The sequence below is a fragment of the Mauremys reevesii genome, linkage group 1, assembly GCF_016161935.1.
Source record: "Mauremys reevesii isolate NIE-2019 linkage group 1, ASM1616193v1, whole genome shotgun sequence".
Lineage (NCBI taxonomy): Eukaryota > Metazoa > Chordata > Testudines > Geoemydidae > Mauremys > Mauremys reevesii.
The window spans coordinates 108109543-108122119 of NC_052623.1; positions in this window are offsets into that span (position 1 = coordinate 108109543).

Sequence of the window (12577 nt, forward strand, 5' to 3'; positions counted from 1 at the left end):
GAAGGCAAAAAACACACACACAAAAAAAACAGCTGAAGCTGCTTGTGGCATCCAGAGAAATACTTCATTTTTATTTTTAATATCAAACTGACTAACCAACTTGTTTGTATATGTCCCTTTCCCAGGAATCTGCTGTATATCCAAATATACTCAAAAGGTTAACAAATTGGCTACGGAACTGCAAAATATCAGGGCTCCTGGAATTCTGCAGGGAGCAGCGTATTCTGTGCGCACAGAACTGTAAACTAATTTGTCATCAAATTCTGTTACCCTTTTTGCAAAAGTTGGGACTTGAGTGCTGCAGAATTTCATGGGCCATAACTGTATATTAACAGTTCACCAAAGGACATACAGCAAATGTATCTGTGTGTATGTGCATGCAGCAGGTCAATGGTAAAAAAGGGCATTTTGAGCAGCTATAATTTAGAGACCAACATAATTTGCATGGAGACTTTTATTCATGTTAGTTTTAAATTGTTTGACGATATATTGCTTATCTTTAAATGTTTGTCTTTATAATAATTTATCCACTCTATTTAAAAAATATGGATGCTGTAATTTAGACTTTTAATTGAATGAATTAGCTTTTTGACATTTTCTTGGAAAAAGATGTTCCCTGTGTGGTTTGGTTTTTCACTCACAATTAAACATTAGCACCATGTAAGTATTTTAGTAAGGAAAATGTGATTTACAACCATGTACCAAATTCTTAAGACACCCTGACAAGTCAGTTGCTAACCTCAAGGATTATTTGCTTTTGTGAGGGACAGAAGCAGGAACTGAATCTGAATTTTTTGCTCCCAATAATAAACAACAACTGCAAAGAATTATAGTACTGACAGCAAAACTTTTCTAACCTCCAAGATGTCATTAACTCTGGTCGCTTGTGTAATTACTTATAATGTTGCCATTCAGCTTACTAACTGCAGTCCAGATCTTGCCCATACCTGGATATGCCTCAACACTGCTTTCATGTTTCAACTGCAAATGTTCCATTGGCACATTCCTGTTGCTTGAAGTTGTCAGAGGAGAAAGTTAACTCTGTCACTAAACAAAGACCTTTTGATATTTTCCTAAGCTTTTGCTGAGTGATCCATGCATATTTAACATTAAACAAAAGTACAGGAACTGTATCATCATTGTGTAAGCCTCATGGAATCACACTCTACATAATGATGGGTGACAAAAAAAAAGCTATCAACAGAAAGACAACTGAATTTTTTCCTCACTGCCTCTGTCATTTTTCATGTTGACTGTTACAATGCAGCTATTGTCATGTTCCTGCAGCACCCCAGCTACAAACCTTTATACTTTAGATAAAATAATGCTGTCATCTCCCTTTTGTATTGTGATTTTTACCCTTTTTTTTCATACCAGCATCCTAGAAGTTTAGAAATTAGTTCTCTCTACTTAATTTGTGTCTTTTCCCCCAAGCTGTATGTACTTATTACAGTTGAAATGGCTCTTTTAAGTCGACTTGTCTGTGTGTCTTAAAATAATTGTTTGTTGCTTCCTGACTGCGGAGCCAGCAGAGGGAGCACAAGAGCATGACACAATGTTGTTTTGTAGGTCTTCCAAAAATAATACTGAATTTTTTTTTTTTGGAAAATTCACAGCTCCATATTTCCTGATTTAGACAAATATTTTTAAATATATATTTTAAACTCCTAAGTCTTCCCCCCCCAAAAAAATACTATAAGTTCAGATCTCTTATTATATAAGTTTAGAATATTTTTACCAATAGCTTTACTTTGCACCAAGTTAAATGCATTTGTGCAGCTCACGTCCCAATTTCAATAAATGCATCTAGAATTTTTCACTGTTCTTCATGTTTACTAATTTAGACCACTAACCAATTTTACCAACTTACTGTCCATCTCCTCATCTAAAATATTATCAAATTCTAAACATTAAACAATCCTAGCCCCAGTACGACCAATGGAGATCCCACTAGGGTTGCCAATTTTGGTTGGAGGCATTCCTGGAGGTTTTGTTACATGACATAGTCTTTAATTAAAGATTAATCTTTAATTCCTGGAGACTCCAGAACAATCCTGGACAGTTGGCAACCCTAGAACCCACTATTAGTATCTGTCCACTTTGTGGAGCAGTCAGTAACTACAATTGGTAGGAAACAAACCTTTAAGAAGAGACGATAACTATATTAAGTCCAACTATTAACCAATATGAATAATTTTAATCATAGAAATCCTAATTCATGGTTAACAGTTGAATGCTGCACTGGGAACCTCTGCTCCAGCCCCCAGAATTCTGTCTGGCTTAAACGTAGAAGTTACTTCTCCAGTGTTCATAAACATCACCACTTCTATGAAGCTCTAACTAGCATGAGGCAGTGGATGGAGCACAAGGCTGGGACTCAATTGTCTATTTCTGGCTCTGCGGGGTAAGTCACTTCACCTCTCTCTGCCATATCTGTAAAATGCGGATAATGATACTGACTTCCTCTGAAAAGCACTTTGAGACCTATGGATGAAAAGCATTATGTAGGAGCTAGGTGTTATTAACATTTCAGTGAGTAGCTCCACCTAGTACTAATCTGTATATTGTCTGAGAGCAGTGAGTGAGCATGTTGGGAAACAGAAGTAGCAAGGGCAAATAGCCCTTTGCTTATAGCACATAAACTGGATGAGGATCTTATACACACAATAGGATTGAGGCAGAGTGAATCAGCTTTCCTACCCAGTAATGAAAGGTACAATTGGAATAGTGGAAAGAAAAGAACTCTAATTTTCTGGAAGAAGTTGAGACTCCTGTGGCCAGGCTTAGCAAAGTGTGGTTTTCTGCTTCTGACTTGCCCACCATGAAATATAGGAATACCCTGAGTGCCACAAGTGGATATTTACTTTAAAAAAATGTAATGCAAAAATATTGGACATCACCTTGTCTTAAAGAAACAGTCCTGTCTCATTTCTCCTCACCTTCAGGAACCTAACTACAAAAGTCCCCTCCTTCTTACATCCCAGATCTCATTATTTTCTACTTCATCTTTGTTCCCTTCTCTAGTCCCAAACCTCCCTCGTAACCGCTACACTCTAGTCTTTATGCTCTTTTCTCTGCTGCCACTAAGTCCCTATAGTCCTTGGCCCTATGAAGGCAACAGCAACACTCGTATTGATTTCAACAGGGTCAGGCTTTCACCTCGGTCTACTCTCCCTTCTCCCTCCCTTTTCATCTGCCAGGTGACATCCTAGCTTCTTTCAAATCCCTTCTCAGGACACAATTCTTAGGCATGAATCTTTTGTGCAATGAATGCTTCTGATTCCTGCCTCACCTGAAACACAAAGCAGCACCTATTGAACTAAAGAAACTTAATCTAGTTAGATGAAGCATAGAACTGGGGAATTAAAACACAGACTCTCTTCCTGGTTCTGCCACTGACTTGGTTTATGACATTAAGCAAATCATTTAATTCTTCAGTGCTTAAGTTTCCCATTCTGTAGAATTATTATTGCATGCCTCAAAAGGGAATAGCCAGGTTTGTGTCATTCATGTTTTTAAAGGGCTCTTTGGAGCTATTGCCACATCAGCAGTCGGCTTCATAAAAACTATCATGGATCCTGGGAAGGTGTGAGACCACACTACTCAGGGAGAGGTACATTAGGGTGAAATGTGGAAGCTTGCCCCATCAGTACCCATGCTATCTTTTCCCCCCATGTCTATCAGTTTGCCCCCTCTTACAAAGACAGCATTTACTTAAGAAAAAAATAATTACAGAAATTAAAGTTGTGTTATTATTAAACACAATAAATACATTATATGAATGCAACTGAAACTAAAGGGAGCAAGGGGAGAAGGATTAAATTAATTTTTACTCTTCTAAGTTTGCATTACAAATAATCAAAATTGGAAAAAATAAAATTGATAAAAATTAGTAGACTGTATTTTTAACTACCATGGTACAAACAGTTGCCATTGTGTCATACCACTAGATTAGAGATTAAAATTTAACTGCATATGGGTTATGAATATATAGTGCAATTATTTAATACTGGGTAATTAGGTTACCAAAATCTAAGGCATCTCCTTTGAAACAAAGTTATCAAAATTCCATATAAAGCTAGAAACTGGTTGAATTCCTAGGTACTGCTTTTGGTCTCATGGACTACTAGTTCATATACATGTATTTCAGCTGCAGAAATCTGATGGAGAATTAAATAAATGATTATGATCTCATTATATATAAATCAATTCCATTCTTTATTAGAAATTTTTCACAAAAAGTATTAGATAATTAGGCTGTTCTATAGTAACTCATGCATATCAAATATCTCAGCCAAGAAGGTTAATTGAAGCTCCCTCTTCATCATTGTAAATGTCTTCAAACTGCTTTGACTGGGTCAAGTTGAAACAAAAAGGTACACTCTAATAAGTGCTCAGAACAAATTAATGGCAGAAAAACACTAACGGGAATAATATATTTCTTTGCATATTTATGGGTTTTTAAAAGAATATTACACTAATAATTCTTCTTGGAACTTGTTGCCTTAACCAAGTACCATGTCCTAAAATGTAAAACACAGTGTGTGTGTGTGTGTGTGTGTGTGTGTGTGTGTGTGTGTGTGTGTGTGTGTGTGTGTGTGTGTGTGTGTGTGTGTGTGTGAGAAAGAGAGAGAGGGAGAAAAGAACTTTGGCCCTGTCTACACTAAAAGCTTAGGCTGACATAACCGCATCACTCAGGGCTGTGAAAAATGCTGTGCCCTATGCAATGTACTTAGGTCATTCTAATCCCCACTGTTGATGCAGCTAGATCGACAGAAGAATTCTTCCATTGATTTAACTGCCACCTATCAGAGAGGTGGATTACCTACATTGATAGAAAAAACCCTTCTGTTGATATAGGAAGTATGGACACTACAGTGGTACAATGGCACAGTTGCAGAACTATAGCATAGTGAGGACATACCCTAAATCAGTATTTGTCAATAGTTACTATATAGTGGAAATTGACATGCTACGTTTTTGTGCTGTATTTAGGGTAGGAAATACATATTTGGAACTAACTGCCAGTTTTAATCAAGCCAGATAAGTATGTAACATCAGTATCTACGGTTTTCTCTTGTACTACCCTATACTTAATAGAGGACGTGTCTGAACACTGAACCTAAATTAGGCCCCAATTCCACATTAACCTCAGTGGCAGACAAATCCCCATATGTGCACAGAGACCCATAGAAGTTTTGAGCACTGGGGTCTGCCATCGTGACATTACTTGGAGAATTGAGGCCTTAGTTATCTAAAGCAATTGACAAGTTTTTAGTTACCTCCAGTTTGATTGTGTGCAACCTGTTGGCAAATGATGACTTCCTAACAGCAACCCCCACTAGACATACAAAATTCATTTTGCTCTCTTTTTCCTTGCTTTTATAATGGATTTTTCCAAGAGAGATTCATGTTTCTAGTTTATGTTGCGCTCTTGTCATTGATTAATTTTACTGGCCTCACTCCCATTGACTTAAAAGCTTTGCTAACTGTGCTACTATAGTCCTCTCCTCCTTCTCTCCCCCCTGCCTCCCATAAATATCCCCTCTTTATTCCTTTTTATAAAGAGTCTTTAACATGATGGTGTCAAAGGCGCCTCTAACGACTAAAGTCATGCTGCAAGCTTTCAATCCACTCATTTCCTCAAGGAGAAAGTTCCAAACAATTATCAAAGTGTCATGGACAACCCTATTAAAGGCCAACTAACCCCTCACTGGAAATATTGAAAAGTGTTCACTTACACAATTCTGTCTATGTGTCCTATATTTCCTGTTTTTAATTCCTCCTCTCGCTTATTTATTACAAGGGACATTTGCATGAAAACAGCATCTTTGTTTCTTTAGGTATTCATCTGCTCCATCCCATTTACAGTATCATCCTGCTCCCTCTGATGTCAATGGGAATTTTACTATCGAGATCAATGGGAGCAGAAGCAGGTCCTTAGGGCATGATCCTGAAAAACACTGGACACCTTCAAGCCCTATTGAATTTAACAGAAAATGTGTGGTGCTCAGACACTTTAAAACATAATTCCCTTTTTGTGACACAGCAATTAGCTGTTGCACAGATGCTTATGATGTCACCAGGGATTATGACTTTTTGTGAGGAGCAAACAGCAGGAGCAGATGAATTGCTAAATCAGAAAAAAACAAAAAAAAACAACCCTCTCTTTTCATGCAAATAGCCCTAATAATACAAAAGAGGAAGATAAAACAGAAAATGCAGGACACACAGGCATTCTATTTAGGACGAAGTTTTCCTTGCAGTGTCAGTGGCTGATTCATCATCTGAAGTCTGCAAAACTCTTCAACCAGCAGCATAGTAAGCAGGGAAACATGGTTCTTTATATTTTTATTTTAGAAAAACAGCTTCTGTTTTAAAATGAAGGGAAATGATTCCTAACTAATTAATTACCCATGAAAACATGCTGTCACTGTGAGGCAAAGTGCATTGCACAGACACATTTCCTCCATGATACATATTTGTTAAGCTCAGAGAGCAATCATTTTCAAGATGCTTTGTTGTAGGGTTTATTTATGAAGATGTGACTTGTTCGTCAATAGAACTTCCATTATGTGTATGTGTGAGAGAGAAAGAAAGTTAATCCGCTAGGGCCAGAAAGTGGAATTTTGATTGGAAAGTCCTGTCAAAGTCTGTCTGAATGATGGTTGCACTTTTCATCAGTGTAATATGTAATCCTCATTTTCATTGGTTAGATATAATTCATTGTCACAGACACACAGACTTCTCTTTCCTGTGCTGACAAAGAAGAAACACTTCTCACAAGAAAGGATGCTTCTGCATCCAGTCCAAAGCCATTTACATTCAGCCATAGTTGATATATAGGCTGATATTCACAAATTATCTAGTCAGAATCTTCCTTAGAAACACCTGTATATTGTAATGCAGTTGAGAATTTACCGCTTGTCAGGGAAGCACATGTCCTACCATGCTGTGTCAATCATGGCCTGAAGCCTTTTACTCGGAGCCTTCAAGCTGTTTTTCACACTGCTTGAGGAAGTTTGACATCTCATAAAATTTAAAAACGAATTTGTGCTGCAAGAAAAAAGAGGAGACGGAAAGTGTTGCTAATTAAGTAAAAGATAATATACTGTATGTCAAGTTGAGACATGAAACCTAGGTATTTTTAGAATGTTCACGAATGGAAAGTAGTACATTAGCAACAGGTTAGTATTTCTTGTTTCTTCAGTTTTCTTTCTTCATATTTTTCCCCTCTAATTGCAGGTTTAAACTTGAAAGGGATTAAAATTGTATGTCTTCAAATATATATTTTAATATTTAATTATTGAAGTTTTACAAATTAAAATTAAGGTATCCAGCTGCAAGTAATTATTTTTATTTTCTAAGGCCCCAATCCGTAAAGATGAGACATTGGATGGGGTGGGCACCAAGGTAGCACCGAGCATCCTCTTTCCTGGCTGGCTGATTCTTGCTCACAATATTCAGGGTCTAAGTGATCACCATATATAGGGTTGGGAAGGAATTTCCGCCTAGTTCAGATTGACAATGACCAGTTCCCCCCAACCACCAAAGAGTGTGGGCACAGGATTATCTGGGTATATCTCACTTAATCATTTTCCTGCCATTGCAGGGACCTCAAGCACTGGTGCACCTCATTCCTTTTCATTCTCTGCCTGTGGCATATCATAGTCTAGTCTTCTGTGGGTTGTAATACCTTGGTCTAATTTTGATTGTTGGGTTTAGTGTGCGGGTGTTGGTGGCCTGTGATAGACAGGAGGTCAGACTAGATGTGGTGGCCCTTTCTGGCCTTAAACACTATGGCTCTATTAAAAGATGCACTGGTGTGACTCGTGCACTTGCAGGGAGTCCTAGTGAATTCAATGTGGGACCTTATGTGGGTATAAGGAACCATTCAAACGCATCTGTACAGGACAGAGGTCTAAATAAATTAATTCTGTTTGGATTGATTAGTCTAAGATTCTGAAAGACAGTTATCAGAGAGACTTTAATTTGACTGCAATCCATGGGGCTGATGTCCTAATGATTAATTTCTTCCATATTGCCACACAAAGTGCCATTTATCACAGTTTATAATATGTTTTTAAAATAATCAATTGAATAATCAAAAAGTGCACACACCCTAAATGAGTATATACATGCTCTAAAGTATTGTGACCCTTGTCCTTCCTCATGCTTTCTCCTCCCCACTTTCTCTTAATTCCACTCACTGAATCACATCTATAATTAGACTGGAAGCTCTTTGGAGCAGCAACCACATCTACTTCTTTGTACTTGGAAGAATCTGTCACAATTTTGGGGGTGTTAATATAACTAAATAATAAAGCAATAGCAAACACAGGGATGTTGTGGGTATCAGTTAATGCATTTTTGAAGAGCGTGATGAACGTGAGAAGTGCTGTATGTTCTCTATTTTAAAAGAGAGAGAGAAAACAAGCCAAAGGAGTATGGTCCAGAAAACTAGGAACCACTAGTTCATGGTCACCAACCTGTCTCAGCTACCATCCACAATGTTTATTGATTGGAATGCACACAATATTTGTAACGTGAGCATTAACATGAGGATCATGATCAGGAACACTTAACGGTAACTAGGGGCCAATCATATGATAGGTAATACTTATGTGCAAATTGGGGTTTTTCTGCAAGAAAAGTTAAATTCAGCCTTCAAACTAAATTTCAGCCTGCAGACCACAGCCAATTGAACAGATTAAGAAAATTGCACTGAGTTCACTTCATTTTTTATTCATTTACTCCTATTATTCATTATTAGTATTTGGATATTCTGATAAAAAAAATTTTGAATCTCAAAATTTTCACAAATTTTAATATGACTGATTATTTGTTCATACGTATATCTTAAAATGTCGTCATGAATCCAATACTCTCAATTTTTAAACATGCAATCATCCAATCCAGGGGACAGATCAAAGTCATCTGATTTAGATTCCCTGTCACACAAAGTGAATAAACAATATTCAAAGTGATCTTTTGCTGAACAATTAATGCGTTGAAAATTAGTAGCTGAAACTGTTCAATGAATGCTGAAGAATAATGGAAACATTAACTGAAATTAGGATATTTCCGTAGCACACTGTGCATTAAAAGCAGCACCCTGGAACCTCCATATTCACCACTGTCATGTAATTATTATATATTTTGTACAAAGTATGTCTTGTGAGATAAAGGTCTTGAGCTATCATTGTATAGGAAGTTTTGCTATGTGTGTGTTATTGAAATATGTTGTGAGGTTGAGAACACCCTCAACTAGCCTTTCCGGTACAACAGTGGAGCAGCCAGACACTGCTGATAGCCTATTAAAGGGAGTCCACACTTACAATGTCTATCCTAGCAACTGTATACATTGGAGACTTCTCAGATATAGCACGTAGACAATGGAGACTGCTTGATCCACGTCATAGCAAAGGCTGTTTTCAGCAAGTTGGAAGAAGCTGTAAAAGAGGGGAAGTGACATCATCACTGGGCCTCACTCCCCCCACAACTCAACACCTGGAAAAATGTCTGAAGGACAAAGATCTTGAACTGGGGAGGTGGTCCCTGGCTGGAGGAGAATTTCAGTCTATGTATGTACTATCTATCAGGGTGAGACACTGCATGATTCAAATTCTGTTCGGTTTATAGAACTTAGGTTGTGTGCTTATTTTTCTTTTATTTTCCATCTCTATCCATTATGCCTACCACTTATAATCCCTTAAAATCTTTCTATAGTTAACAAATCTGTTTTATATTTTAGTTAAAACAGCGTGTTTTGCTTGAAGTGCTGGGGAAACCTCTGCTCAGTTTACAAAAGCTGGTGCATGTCCTCTCCACATTGAGGGAGGGGCAGACATGATAATAAACTTACACTGGTTATGCTTCTGACCAGAGCAAGATGATACAGCTGTGGGGTCCTAGCCTGGTGAGCTGGAGGGAATTGGAGAGAGCAGCGGTTCCCAAACTTGTTCTGCCACTTGTGCAGGGAAAGCCCCTGGTAGGCCGGGCCGGGCTGGTTTGTGCTGCTGGAAGTGGCGCTGGAAGCAGCTCCCATTGGTCTGGAGCGGCGAACCGCGGCCACTGGGAGCCGCGATCGGCCGAACCTGCGGATGCGGCAGGTACACAAAGCGGCCCAGCCCGCCAGGGGCTTTCCCTGCACAAGTGGTGGAACAAGTTTGGGAACCACTGGACTAGAGCTTCTCTCTTGTTGATTCATGAGTGGCTGAGAGAAGCATTCATGTAACTCAGCTGGATGTGTTCCTGCCTATGGATGTCTATGTAAATGCAATACCTGGAGAGGTTTGCAGCTTGTCGCAATGTGAGAAGGAGCCCAGGTTGGTAAGCCAGAGGGCTGAGTGGCACCCCAGTTCCACTTCCTGTAACAAGCTAATAGCAGAGTCGTTAACCAAAACAGCCAGAAAAATACATTACAAATATTACACATAATTAACAGTTTAACCAGTGCTAATTCAGACTGTCCTGAATTGTTTGCATGTTTTTGTAATTGTATCTTTCCACCCCCAAAAATGTTGACATAAAAGTTTTGACTCAGAGTAACTATGTAAAAATTCTCTTTGTACATTTTCCAACAAAAGAAGGAAATGGAATGAGATAGTTGACAGAAAGCTCCACTTGCTAATTACTTCTCACCATCTAGGAATTTGCTGAAGAAACCTGCACCCATAAGAATTGCATGTAATAAACAGTTTCCCAGTAAGAAATCTGACCAAAAGGTGGATTAGTTTGACAACACAGAGATACTTTTAATACCTGTGAATCACAACATTTTGCTTGGTTTGTGGCCTGTCCAGATTAAGACATTGAGGAAAGAGTTGTCTGAAGAAAAAAAAAACAGATGTCATAATATCATTTAATTATTTGGGTATTTAAACATTTGAGCTGGAAATGCAGAGATACTTTAAGTCAGTGACATATTTAATTCCAGGAGGGAGGAATTAGGTGTTGGCTGACTCCCTGAACTATGCACTCATGATATACAAAGCATTTCCACAGCTTCGGGAGCAATATTATCTTTCTCTTTCAGGAGTGGTATAATCTTCCTTGCCATAACTTATTTGATATTCTTCAAATAAGACACTTCTGACACTTCTCTTTTAAAACTTCCAACTGTGTAAGAACTAGAGCAGCCTCTACTTAAGGAACAGACCATCAAAGGATTCATTTCTTATTTCTTCTCCTGTTATTTGAAGCTACTCTGAGGATAAAGTCTATTCAAGAGGACTGCACTTGGAAGCTGTAGAGAGGGAAGAACTTTACTTCAGAAATAAGGATGGGCATCTCTCTGAATGTTTGTTACTACCTCATAGCAATTAACAGAGTCAGAGTTGAAACTCCTGAGTATTCACAGTGGGATTGATTTTCAGAGTGCACACTTAGGTGAAAGTGAAAGTCAATGGGAGATAGGCACCTAAGTTTGTCTGGTATATAAATAAGCAGCAGACTAAATACACCGAGACAGAATTCCAATCTTGATTATGCTTTCTGTGTATACAGCTGTGGTATCTAATGTATTCAGATATAACAAATATAGATAGATCATTCTTGTGTCCAATGTGCAAACTTGGCTTCTCCAGCCATTCTATTTGAAGCTGCTAGAGTATCTCTGAGTTTGGGGGAAAAGACAGTGATTACAGTAACTTGTCAGCAAAAAAATCAGTAAAACCAAAATGTTCATTTTTTACCTCAGATGGTGATTTACTGGAAGAGTTATAAAGCAACAATCTAGGCCATGATAACAAAAAAAAATCCATTTTTGAGAGTTTTTCCATTGGCTTCAAAGGGGTTTTTATTAGGCCACACATGATGCAAACAATAGTTACAATCTACACACACATACAGTCTAGAACTCTTGTCTTTCAGTGCCAAAAAAACCAGACCTCTCCTACTTGAACTGAACTGTACTTTTAGCTAGGTATAGCAGTAGTTACCTTTAGCCTGTCTGTGGATCAACCACTAGACAACAACATTACTCACTGATGTAGATTATACCCCTGCCTCCACCCTTTCCATCCTCTCATGCTGAGACAGGATTAAATACACCTAGACCAGGGTTTCTCAAACAGGGAATGCCGTTTCTGTGGGGAAAGCCCCTGGCGGGCCGGGCCAGTGTGTTTACCTGCCCCATCTGCAGGTCTGGCCGATCGCGGCTCCCACTGGCTGCGGATCACTGCTCCAGGCCAATGGGAGTTGCTGGAAGCAGCGGCCAGTAAGTCCCTCAGCCTGCGTCGCTTCCAGCAGCTCCCATTGGCCCGAGGATGTCCCAGCACAGGCCTTTTGATTTAAGATGATCAAGATATATTTATGTGAGAGTTCCTACTAGAGCTATATGAAATTCACAATTTTTATTTAATTTCATACAAAAATGCTTTCCATTTGCTATTGCATTATTTGGTAGTCTCAAGAATCTGTTTTATTCATGATTGTGAGGAAATGGTTATGATTATGTAAAGGACTTTCAAAAATATGAATGTTCATGTTTTGATACAAAGATATTTTTGTTTTTTAACAGTGCCCATTTTGGCTCAGAAACAGGCCCATTTTTACTAAAAAATTAGTCCATTTT